We start from the raw sequence: 13,188 nt of genomic DNA on the forward strand, positions 1-13,188 counted from the left end.
TGTCTCTCTCTCTGTCAAATAAATTTAAAAAAAAAAAAAAAAAAGAATAAGAAGGGAAGTATTCCAAAAAAAATAAGAAGCTGCTAAATACAACGAAACCCTAAATACAATAGTCTAGGCCCTAATCCCAGTCTTGCCACATAAGACAGCTTCAGTAACAACTTCATCCAGTCACGTGCTGTCCCACTTACTACTTTCTGGCTGCCCTTGGAGTGTGTAATACAGTGAGGGATGATGACACACCTGAGGCCTCTCCTGGAAAAATCCACTGCCTTCCCTGCTGTGATGCGGGCTCTGGCCAACAGATGGAGCCATTTCCTCCCTACCCTCTCTTCAAACTGCTTATGCGGAAAAGCTGTTGTTCAAAGCTGTGTGGTCCCACGATAGGACTGTGGCCATCACTGGACACCAGAGGCTAAAGAAGGGTGAGGGCTCACTACTGCCAAGAAGAATTTATTACATCTAAACCTAGCGAGGACTGAAAGAACAGTCAGTTCCCGCAGAGTTTTGGCCGTATCAACATTATGGGCCAGATAATTCTTTGCTGGGGAGCACTGTCCTGTGCATTGTAAGATGTTTAGTGTCTCTGGTTTCCACCCCCAGATGCTAGTAGCATGGCCTTACCCCCAGCTGTGACAACCAAAACTGTCTCAAACATTGCCAAATGGCCTGGGGGAGGAGAGCCCAAATCACCCCTAGCTGAGAACCATTGGTTCACACCCAATAGTGGTGTTGGGACAGTGGTCTATATAGAATGGAGTCCTGGTGAACTTTGGGGAAGGTACTCTGCCCCAAAAACCCAGGTGAAAAAAAAAAGATTTAAAAAAAAATAAGAAAAGAAAAGAAAATCTGAGGCTCGGAGAGATTAAGCAACTTGCCCAAGGTCAAACAGCTAAGAAGGGATAGAATAGGGATTCAATACTAGGACTATCTCCAAAGACTTATGCAGTAACTTTGGAACTCCAAGAATCTTATCTTTCATGTATTCATTTTTTCATTCATTCGTCCATCCATGTGTTCACTTACAACAATTTAATTAGCTCTCACTGTGTACCAAGCTCTGGGAATAGAGTGATGAATGAGACAGTCAATCCCCAGATTCATGGAAGTTGTCTAGCAGGGGAATAAAAATGATAAATAAACAATCATATGAAGAATTATATAAGTTATGATAAAAGCAGTGAAAGAAAAGCTTGCAGAGCTAAATCTGTGCTAGCTATCCCTGGATATGTGCCCTTTTGGAAAGAGAGTTGCACAAGCAGGGGAGCAGCAGACTCCATGCTGAGCAAGGAGCCTGATGCTGAACAAGGAGCCCAATGCAAGACTCGATCCTAGGACCTTAGGATCATGACCCAAGCCAAAGGCAGACACTTAACCAACTGAGCCACCCAGGCATCCCACAATATGACTTTGCATCAAGAAGTTACACTACTTCCCTGCCTTTAAATTTGTGCTGGCCTTATGACTTTCCTTAACCAATAGAATGCAGTAAAGAGACTCTGTTATGTGACTTCTGAGCCTTGACCTCAAGGGGCCTTGTAGCTTCTACTGTCACCCTCTTATTGCCTGAAAACCACCATGTAGGGAAGCCCCAGGCTAGCTTCCTCGCTGTCCCAGACATTCCAGCTGTCCCAGCTGTTCCCATCACTCTGGCTGAGGCTATCCAGGAAGAGCCAGCACCCAGTCAACCCAACAACTGATGGTGCCTGCAGAGGTCACCCGGTCAAGACAGAGCCCAGGCAAAATCACAGAAGCAAGAGCATATACATGGTTGAGGGTGGTTTGTTACCCAGACAGAGAAAACCAATTCAAAGCCCTACCCTGGTCCGGAGCTGGGGGGTGGGTTGGGGGTGGCTTCCTTGAAAACATCAGATTCAAGCTGAGACCTGGAGAGTAAGTGGGTGTCAGCCTGGGAGAGTGGAAGAAGGGTATCCAAGCAGCACAGACACCAGTTTGAAGGCCTTCAGCTAAAAATGAACTGTGGATATGTGAGGACCTAAGCAAGGAATGGGCAGCATAAGATGGTGTGAAGAGAGAGGTGAGCCCAACACTATAAGCAATGACCAACGAGTAGAGTGCTTTACTGACTACGCACTGCCCATCTCCAAGCCCAGATCTACTTTTTATAACATTCTGGATACACCCACAGGCTGTTTCAAGAATGTAAATTTCATATACTCTGTATGCTGAAGAATTAAAAAGTTGAAAATATAGATGGACATTAATCCGCCTCCCAAAAGCTGGGGAAAGGTTGAGTCACAGTCTCCTGGGGATGAACAATATGAAGATGACAAGGCAGCCTGAGTACAGGGGGAAAAAAGTATTTTTAATAACTGTGATGACCATCTAAACTATTATGGCCGCACCTTCACTGATCTAAGCTCATCCTTAAATGGAAATTTACTTGAAAAGCCCTTTCTTTGCATAATGGAAAGGCAGGCTTGTCTAATTCCATTTCCCCAAGGTAATAGCCCCAGGGTGTAATGGGATGCCTTGCCACCAGCCCTGCTCATCAGGGGCTCCCTGGGTAACCCCCTTCTCAGTGTCCTTTAACCCTGACTCAGGAAAGTCCCCCTAAGGATGCCTCACCTCCAAGGTCACTGCTGAGAACTGTAGGGAGGAGGGAGAATTGATGGGACTGACATCACTGTGTTGCTCATTCTCCTGGGGAAGATGATCCAGCAGGAGCTCCCTCAGCAGGGGCACCAGGCTGAGCCTGATGGCAGCAGATTTCCCATTAGGCAGGCTTTCCCAAGGACAACTACAAGACCCCACATCCAGGCCACCCATTGGTTCCAGCTGGCTGAGGAGGAGGGCATGCTGGGTGTGGCTCCACCCATACCCAACCTGGCAACTCCTGCCTTTACTCCTGTTGGGAAAAGGGTCCCACCAGTAGGTCCTACCAAAGAGGATGGGGTTTACATTTTTTTAACTATAAACGTGAATATTCACTCAGAATAACACAAAAAGTCGTAAAAAATTATACATTTAAGAAAACTGACAAATCCCAAAAGCATGACGAAATCCAGGAAGGAAAAACCACATGCATTTACTAATTAACTGCCTGACATACCTCCAAAATACATTTTCCCCTACATTTTAGGCTGCAAAGTTTAAAAAAAAAATTTTAAAGATTTTATTTATTTATTTATTTAAAGATTGATTGATTGATTGATTGATTGATTGATTGATTTGCCAGAGAGAGAGAGCAAAGCAAGGGGAGCGGTAGGCAGAGGGAGAAGTGGGCTACTTGCTTTGCGGAACTCGATCCCAGGACTCCAGGAGCATGACCTGAGCCAAAGGCAGAAGCTTAACCGACTGAGCCACCCAGGTGTCACTTAAAAATTTTTTTTCAATCCTTTCACTTCATCAGTCCTGACTCACAAGAGCTTCCTTTTGTCTTTCTTGTTTTTGTTTTGTTGTTGTTGTTGTTGAGGTATATGATACATACAAAAGTACATATTTTCACATGTGGGAAGTGCAGCACTATGAACAATGTTGCAGATAGAGCCATTTTTAAAATTAAGCCAGAGCAGCCATTTTGAGGAACTGTCTTGCATATCCTATTTTCTAAACTTTTGAACTGGACCAAACCACCAACATTCCCAGAAGTCAGCAAGAACGAGAAAATCCTGTTTGAAAAGATAGATAAAAGTGGACTTTTGCCTAGTGACTACTTTGCCTGACCAATCAATGAAGTACAAACCCAGTCCTCCTTGTCAGCACCAATGAACTCTTCTTAAAAACAACTTACCTCATCTTTCTTCTCTCCCCCTTAAAAACCCGAGTCAGCCTTCTATAATCAGGACACCCTTTGGGTTTCTACACAAATCTGTGTGTTCTGAATTGCAATTCTTTGAAAACGCTTTGCCTTTTGAACTGGTTTTTTGATTTTAGGTTGACATTCGAGTTCAATGATTTTTTTACATATGTGCACATTCATACAACCATCACCCAGATCAAGATATAGAACCTTTCTGAAAGGTGTCTACGCTTAACTCAACTTTATTACTAATAATACCATTTTTTTCACATTGACTGAGGTCCAAGTATTAGGCTAAGTGCTTTTATGTGCATATCATTTGATCCTGTCATCATCTCCATTTTACAGATGAAGAAACTGAGGCTTTGAGAATTTAAATACCTTGCCTAAGGTCAGCCACAGAAGCAGTGTGGCACTTGAACCCAGGTCTGGCAGACTCCAAGGCCCGTGTGCTAACCACTGTTAGCAGGGTGCACTTACTGGCACCACTTCAAAGTAACCTCCGCCTCCCCCATTTTTGTTTGATATTGCTTATGTTCTCCAGGAAACTCCGGGTTCCCTTTATTTTTTTAAGGATTATTTATTTATTTATTCATGAGAGACAGAGACAGAGAGGAAGAGGCAGAGAGAGAAGCGGGCTCCCCGTGGAGCAGGGAGCCTGATGCAGACTCCATCCCAGGAGTCTGGGATCATGATCCGGGTTCCCTTTAAAAGTTGGATGGAACAATCTCCACTCTCAGCATCCCTCCTCCTGCAAGCTCAGGGCCTGATTTCTGTCCCCTGAGGTAGACATCAAAGGACCCTCTACTGTCCCATTGTTTCTGAAGGCCACAGGGGCCACTCTGGTGGGCTTTTAGCCCTCCCTGAGAAAACAGCACAGCTCTCTCACTTCCCCAGGGTCCATGAGGGTAGAAGGTGCAGCTCCGAACTGGGAATGCTCTTTATCTGGAGTTGGAGTGGAAACGTCACAGGCTTTGGAGTCACGTGTCTTTGGACAAGTCCTGCTTCAGCCACTTCCTAGCCAAGCGACCGTGAGCAATTTGCTTTACCTCTTAGAATAAGAGTTTCCTCATCTTGGGGGCGCCTGGGTAGCGCAGTCGTTAAAGCGTCTGCCTTCGGCTCAGGGCGTGATCCTGGCGATCCGGGATCGAGTCCCACATCAGGCTCTTCCGCTATGAGCCTGCTTCTTCCTCTCCCACTCCCCCTGCTGTGTTCCCTCTCTCGCTGGCTGTCTCTCTGTCACATAAATAAATAAAAAATCTTAAAAAAAAAAAAAAGAGTTTCCTCATCTTGAATAGGAGGATATTAAGAGAGGCTTGCTTCTAGGGTTGTTGTGAGAATGAGATGAGATCATGTCAGGCATACAGTAGGTACACAAAGACTGTTGCATTTCCAACAGGCCACAGGGTCTGGGGTCCTTTCACACATGCCAGATTACCAAGTGGGTCCAGGATGGGAAACAATCAACCACAATAAATTTAGAAGTGGTGGCAAATAAAAACAAGAGGTAAGGGAGAAAAAGGGAGCCAGGAAGGTGAAAGACCCAGGCAGAGAGAACAAAGTACAAGCTGGGAGTCCTGAGTTGGCACCCCAGGCTCTGGACTGAGCCTTTGCTGGGCAGCCTGGCTCCGAACATTTAGACTTTGCTTGTCTTTGGATGGGCTTCCAGATAGCTCATAGCTTACACATGCCTACTCCAAGACCCACCTGATTGTTGAAGGCTAATGAAATCCTTCTTTCTCCCTTTCTCCTTGATCTGCCCCTGAAGCTGAGGCTAGTCCCAAGATGACCCAAGTTTGGTGAACACATCTCCACACTGGTGACCTAACTTAGAGGTAGCATCTGGTTCAGCCAGCCTCGGCCACGGCACACACAGAGAGACACGCGCAAAAGGCCTTAGCAAGAGAAATGCAATTTCTCTCCTGTCTCTCTAATTTGGGAAGACAGACAAGAAGGCTAAACCCACTCCCCTCCATACTGCCCTAAGAAGAAGAAAAATCGTGAGGGCCTATCGACTGAGCAGCACTGGCAGTGGGGTGGGGAGGGACAAGCATGCAGGCCCACTTGCCCAAGTCAAAGCTAATTGCTATGCCTAGTTTTCCCTAACCCTCACAACTTTGGGAGAGAAGTGTGTTGTTTCCTCCTTTCTGTCCAGGAGGAAATTGGGGCTCTAAGAAGTTAACAGCAATGGCACAAGGCCAGTGGGGGACCAAGCCAGGATCCAAACCCAGACTTATCTCTAAAATCTTGTCCTTTTAACTAGTACATGTAGGTTTACCTTTGTAGTAAATGCTAGTGTTCCAAGAGAGTTGAAGACTCAGAAATTTAGCAACTTGCCTGCAACCACAGAATTATTGCTTTGACTCATTACTCCCATTGCTAATTTCCCACATCTCTGTCGACTGCTCCCAAGGAGCCTGTCATCTGTTGCCTGGGATTGGAGCTAGCTGGATAAGTGTCCAGTCTCTGATTTGCTCCTCCGTGGTGCCTAGGGGTGCCTGGTTGTGGCCCCCATGCTTAGTCAGTGCTTGCTAATTGAAACTAATCCCAAACGGCTGCCAGAGCCTCTCCTCAGCTCCTGCCTCTGAGGGTCCCTTGGGTCCATAGCTGTGTGATGACCTCAGATTGGGCCAAAGGCAATAACCAGGAGCTGCCGGCATCCAGCCTGGTGTAGCAGCCAGAAGGCCTCAGAGCAAGTCTGATTTAATCCCATAATGGAATGTGACTCAGATAAGGTTTTTATCAATCATTGCTGGGCTATGGGGAAAAAAGGACCATCCAAGAGGCATGAAGGCATGCTTTTTCCTATCCTGGGGCTGGCCCAGGGTATCCAAAGACCTGGCCCCACTGGAAGGCCGAGGGATAAGTAGGGGTATCAAAGGGCACTTGGAAATACTTGGCTCAAATATTCAGTACTGAGGGAACAGGAGGGAGAGGAGGATACTAGTGAATCCATATATTCAGGCAGAGAGGGCATCAAATCTTAACACTTAAAATAATAATAACAACAATTACTTATTAGGTATTGTACTAAGCATTTAAATGCCTGTACAGTAGATACCATTTCATCCTTATTACAGAGAGGAAATTAGGCTCAGGCAGGTGAATTACCTGCCCACGGTCACACAGTTGCTGCAATGGGAGAGCTGGGATTTATACTGAAATCCGCCTGGTGTCCAGCCCTCCTGCCTCACCCTGGCACTGACTGCCCAGACACAATCACTCTTGTTCACACATTCCTACGCCCCCAGAATTTGCTAGCGCCTCATGAGTTTGTCCTCTTCCTGGAAGAATTCCAGGAAGCTTTATGTAACCACAAGCTGCAGCCTCCCCCATCACCCCAAAAGGGAGGAAGTAAAGGATAAAGCAAGGTAAACTGACCAATCAGGAGAAGAGGGGCTACACACTCCCCACCTCCCAACCCCCAGGGGCAGCCTCAGCAAAGGCAAAGTGGAGTCTGGCCTTCTGCCAACTGCTTTCTATGTCCCTCACTCCCTTCCTCAGCCCCAACCTCCCCACCCTCACCTCTCATTTTCTCCTAGATCAACTTTACTTTCCAGGTCCCTATCCCACTGGCCTTGTTCATTCAAGAACACTTCTAAGTACCCACTATTAGCAATAGACTAGGGATTCACCATCCTCACTAGACAGGAACATGTATAATGCAATATTAATAGTAATAATAGCTAATACTTACTGAGCACTTACTATGTGCCCGTCACTTTACTTTCATTCTGAGCTTGAAGCAGGCAAACAAGCAGTAGCTTTTATGTCAGTTACAACAAGACTAAGTCAGACAAGGGAAGAGAACAAATATTCTACAAGCGCTTGCTATGTCCTAGGCTGGGAGACAGAGAAGCATGGTAACAAAGAACTTGGACCCCGGGCTCAGGCCAACTTGGGTCAGAGGTCAGTGCCATTATTGACTAGCTGTGCATTTATAGACAAGCTAATTCTCTGGGTCTCAGTGTCTCCATCTATAACATGTAAATAATAACAGTTATCTCCTAAGGTTGTTGAGAGGATTAAAGAAATGATATGTATGAAGTGCTTAGCAAATTCTCTGACACATAATAATCAAAGACGTAAAGCAATTACCATTACTTTTTCAAATAACAGTAGGATAAAAATAGCTAAATAATTCCAAACTTTTTGGGGAAAAAATTTTATTTATTTATTTATTTATTTATTTATTTATTTATTTATTGGGGGTGGTTAGGGGGAGAGTGGGAGAGGGAGAGAGAGAATCCCAAGCGGACTCCTCACTAAGCCCTGAGCCCGAAGCGGGGCTCGATCTCACGACCCTGAGATGGCGACCTGAGCTGAACCCAAGAGTCAGATGCTTAACTGACTGCATCACCCAGGCGTCCCCAAACTTTTTTAAAGCTCTCCAGACCTAAGCAGGAATTTCTTTGTGTTGTCATTTAATTGCATGGTTGTAGGTGATTGGACTTAAAATGATTGAGCTCTTAGGACTAACAGGTCAGGGGCTTTCCGATAGTTCTGCCTGCTGTTTGGAAGCAGGCCTGACAGGTGCTGTTATAACAGAAATGATTCGAGGAGAGCACGCACAGATCTAAATATCTGGGCTAGGGTATGAATTACCGCTGGCGAGACAGAAGGGAGGCATTTTCGGCTTGGTCTGCTTCATATACTAGACTGCTAGTGTTGCCGTAACAAAGTAGCACACACTGGGGGGGCTTAAACAACAGAAATGCATTGTCTCACAGTTCTGGAGGCTACAAGTCCAAGATCAAGGTGTCAGAAGCTTCGGTTCCTACTGGAGACTGTGAGAGAGACTCTGTTGCAGGCCTCTCCCCTGGCTGGTGGTTTGCTGGAGATCTGTGGTGTTCGTGGCTTTAGAAGCACCACCTTGATCTCTGCCTTCATTTTCACGTGACATCCTCCCTCTGTGCTTGTCAAAGTCCCCCTTTTTCTAAGGGTACCAGATGTATTGGATTAGAAGCACACTCTACGCCTGTAGGACCTCATCTTAACTAACTACGTTGGCAATGGCCCTATCTCCTTTTTTTATTTTAATTTTTTTATATTTATTTATTTATTTTTAAGATTTTTTTTTGTATTTATTTGACAGAGAGAGAGAGAGAGCACAGCAGGGGGAGCAGCAGGCAGAGGGAGAGGGAGAAGCAGTCTCCCCGAGCAGGGAGCCGGATGCGGGGCTCAATTCCGGGACCGGTCTCGGGATCATGACCTGAGCTGAAGGCAGACATTTAACAACTGAGCCACCCAGGTGCCCCATCCCCCACTTTTTTTTTTTTTAAAGATTTTATCCTATCTTCTTTTTTTAAATAAACTTTCTCTTTTCTTAAAGATTTATTTATTTCTTTGAGAGAGAGAGAGAGCATGAGCAGGGGGAGGGGCAGAGAGAGAGGGAGAGAGAGAATCTCAAGCAGACTCCTTGCTGTGCATGCAGCCCAATACAGGGCTCAGTGCGGCATTCGATCCCAGGACCCTGAGATCATGACTTGAGCGGAAATCAAGAGTTGGACCCTTAATAGACTGAGCCACCCATGTGCCCCTGCAATGGCCCTATCTCCTAATAAGGTACTTCTGAGAGACTGAGGGTTAGGGTTTCAACACACGAATTTAGGAGAGGTGCAATTCAACCCATAACATGTTAGCACTTCTCAACGAAGCTCATGACCTCAAAATTTTGAAACTTTCAGAATTCGCTGGTGCTTCCTCCTGTGGCTATTTTGAAGTTGTAAGTCCATGGACCCTTCCTCTCCACCCTTCTCATCTACCTACTTTTCAGTACTTCTACCCTAGAATTAGAATCCTCTTAAAAATCACCATTTTACTTTCTAAAGCTTTCAAACTCCTTTTCAGTCCTTCGATGATCATACTGAGGTCTCAACGTTTATTCAAAAAATTATTTATTGAAAAGGCACTAAGCTCTGAGAAAACATAACAACCAAGATCCAGTCCCTACCTTCACAAAACTACTAAGTTGAAAGGATACCAGAGCATTTACTTTATATGTGTGTGTGTGTGTGTGTGTGTGTGTGTGTGTGTGTGTGTAATTTCTTCATTTTCAAAATTTTATTTATTTTAAGTAATCTCTACACCCAGTGTGGGGCTTGAGCTCACGACCCTGAGATCAAGAGCCATATGCTCTCCTGACTGAGCCAGCCAGACATTCAGAGAGCGTTTACTTTAATTCTAACTTAATTTTAGAGCATGTAAGTCCTTGAACCCCACCCATGCTTAGGTCCTCAACATCCTTTTAGAAACTACAAGATCATGTGATACAATTCTTCGGGAACTTCCAGGCACTGTTGCAAATCAAACAATTTGGGCCTCAGTACGATGACAAAATGGGAAAAAACATTTCTCAACTAGTTTCTTGTTGACACTCTGGTTAATAACTGGTCTGACCAATTTGTGCTTACTACTCCTCTGGCATTAGGGTGTGTTTTATATAAGCTCATTCCTAAGAAGACCATTTGAATTTTTAAAGCAGCATTTTTACCTTATAAAGGAACAACATTGCCCTCATCCTTGTGTGGTCTCTGTAGTTCCAAGGAAAAGAGATGTACTCCAGCTAGCCCAGGAAAAGTGGGCACTAGTGGTTGGGTATGACCGCATAGATTGCAAAGATAGGCAATTGGCAAAGGTAAGCCTCATGAAACTGAAAAATCACCAGGACCAGGGCCATTTCTCTTTTTCACATGGACTAAAGCTAAGTGGTCTCTTCTTTTTATTCCTCTTCACACCTCTCCTTATCAGTTTCCTCAGCTTATCCACCAACTGTACACACTTCAAAATGGTGGTACTCATTCTGGAATCTACATGACTCCCCAGAGTTGACTTTTTCAGGTCCCAGGAGAGGAATCTGATTTGTCCTTAGGTTAAGTGTTCACCCTTGGTGCAATAAACAGTGGCCAAGGGGAGAGGGTACACACATGGGTGCTCAGGTCTAGCTTTTTCTTCTTTTTAAGTAAACTCTGCTCCCAACATGGCACTCAAATGCAAGACCCTGAGATAAAGGCACCCCTAAGGTCTACCTTTTTGCCAGGGACCATGAGTGGGAACAATTCTTGAAGTGAAGTGAACAATTCTTGGCTCAGGTTGTGATACAAGGATTCTGGAATCGAGCCCCACGTCGGCCTCCCTGCTCAGCAGAGAGCCTGCTTCTCCCTCTCCTCCCCATTTGTGCTCTCTCTCGGTATCTCTGTCTCTCTCTCTCTCAAAAAAAATAAATAAAATCTTAAAAAAAATAAATTTATCCACCGGCTAGTATTTTGAAATAAAATAGGTAGTCTGGTCAACTAGGTCATTATAGTCTTCAGAACTCTCTACAAATCAAATGCTTTGTCATCCATGGTTCACTTCAAGAATTGTTCCCACTCATAGTCCCTGGCAAAAAGGTAGACCTTAGGGGTGCCTTTATCTCAGGGTCTTGCATTTGAGTGCCATGTTGGGAGCAGAGTTTACTTAAAAAGAAGAAAAAGCTAGACCTGAGCACCCATGTGTGTACCCTCTCCCCTTGGCCACTGTTTATTGCACCAAGGGTGAACACTTAACCTAAGGACAAATCAGATTCCTCTCCTGGGACCTGAAAAAGTTAACTCTGGGGAGTCATGTAGATTCCAGAATGAGTACCACCATTTTGAAGTGTGTACAGTTGGTGGATAAGCTGAGGAAACTGATAAGGAGAGGTGTGAAGAGGAATAAAAAGAAGAGACCATTTAGCTTTAGTCCATGTGAAAAAGAGAAATGGCCCTGGTCCTGGTGATTTTTCAGTTTCACGAGGCTTACCTTTGCCAATTGCCTATCTTTGCAATCTATGCGGTCTATACCCAACCACTAGTGCCCACTTTTCCTGGGCTAGCTGGAGTACATCTCTTTTCCTTGGAACTACAGAGACCACACAAGGATGAGGGCAGAAGCTTAACCGACTGAGTCACCCAGGTGCCCCTTGGTGGATAAATTTGTGAACAGTTTAATCATGGCTATCATTTCCTAAGCTCTCACCCTAGCATCTAATTTAATCTTCACAGCAACCCACCCAGGGAAGGCATTATCATTCCTATTTCAACAGATGAGGAAGAAGGACTCAGAAAGGGGCTCAGAAAGGTTAAGTGAGAAGTAGTCAAGTCACAATGAACAAGGATTGGAACCTGGGTTTATTTGACTCCAGATCCTGTGCTCTTTACTTCTACTGTGGAGAATTCCAAGCAGGCTCCATGTCTAGTGCAGAGCCTGACGCTCCATGTCCGTTTCATGACCCTGAGATCATGACCCGAGCTGAAATCAAGACTTGGTCGCTTTCCTGACTGAATCACCCAGGCGCCCCATAAAAAGCAATTAAAACCATCACCTCAAATATATTTGCAAGGTCTACAAACTTCCTAAAATGGTATTTACATCAATGACTCCAAACGAGCCCTCAGCAACTTGTGCACCGGGGAGGACAGGCTCCAATGAAGTTCCTTGTCCAAGGATACAGGCGGGACTCTGAAGCTGCTGAAGACCTGATCTGCTAGAGCTGCTGTTGTTCCGCCATCAAGGGCAGTTTCTGGTGTCCTGGTTCTCCCACGTCATTGAGATTGTGTAGGTTAAGAAGCTCCTCTCCCCAGCTGCCAACCCACCTTAAATACCCTTCCCTGGCAAACTTTGGCCTCTTACCCCCTTTGCAGATAATAGGAGATGCCCCCCTCTCCTCCCCAAGTTCAGAAAGAGAAGCACAACAAGGATTTCTGGTTCAGGGAAAAAACTACCTCCTTTACACTTGGCTTTTTTTCCATTAAGATTGAAAGTTGCAAATCAATCAGGAGAAAATTGCCCTCGGGACCACTGAGCAGACATCTTCGCTCAAATCAGAACCTGAATGTGTGTGTCCAAAGCACCTCACACTCTCATTCATTGCCAACCGAGTCTCTGGGGCGGTCCAATTGATTTAGGAGCATTCACTCAGAACTAACAATCATTGCATGCATCTTCGGCTGCTGGGCCAGCCCTCCGAGGACTACTTCTCACTCATTAGTCCAATGGGCAAGGTGAATCTACAGCATGAGAAGGATGATGCTAGGGAATGAACAACAGAGCTGCTGTCCTCCACACTCCAGGATTACCAAGATGAACAAACTGTGGTACTAAAAATTCCTTCAGGTTTTAAAGGAACGGGGGAAGGAACTGCCACGGAACATCTACCACATGCCAGGTGTTTAGCAGCCATTAGTTCATTTAATGTTCACAACTCTAGTAGGTAGATGCTGTTAATATCTTCATTTATAGGCAAAAACAACATTTTAGCTATGGAAAGTAGAATTTCTTAAACATAATAATAAGTAACGAATAGGTTTTATGAGTGGACCATTATCTTTAAAACTAATTCCTCTCACAGAAGAGACCTGGAAAGAACTCTCTGGCCAGGGTGGTGAAATGGTTATCACTCTCTT

Source organism: Ursus arctos, unplaced genomic scaffold, assembly GCF_023065955.2.
Source record: "Ursus arctos isolate Adak ecotype North America unplaced genomic scaffold, UrsArc2.0 scaffold_5, whole genome shotgun sequence".
In the NCBI taxonomy this organism is placed as follows: domain Eukaryota; kingdom Metazoa; phylum Chordata; class Mammalia; order Carnivora; family Ursidae; genus Ursus; species Ursus arctos.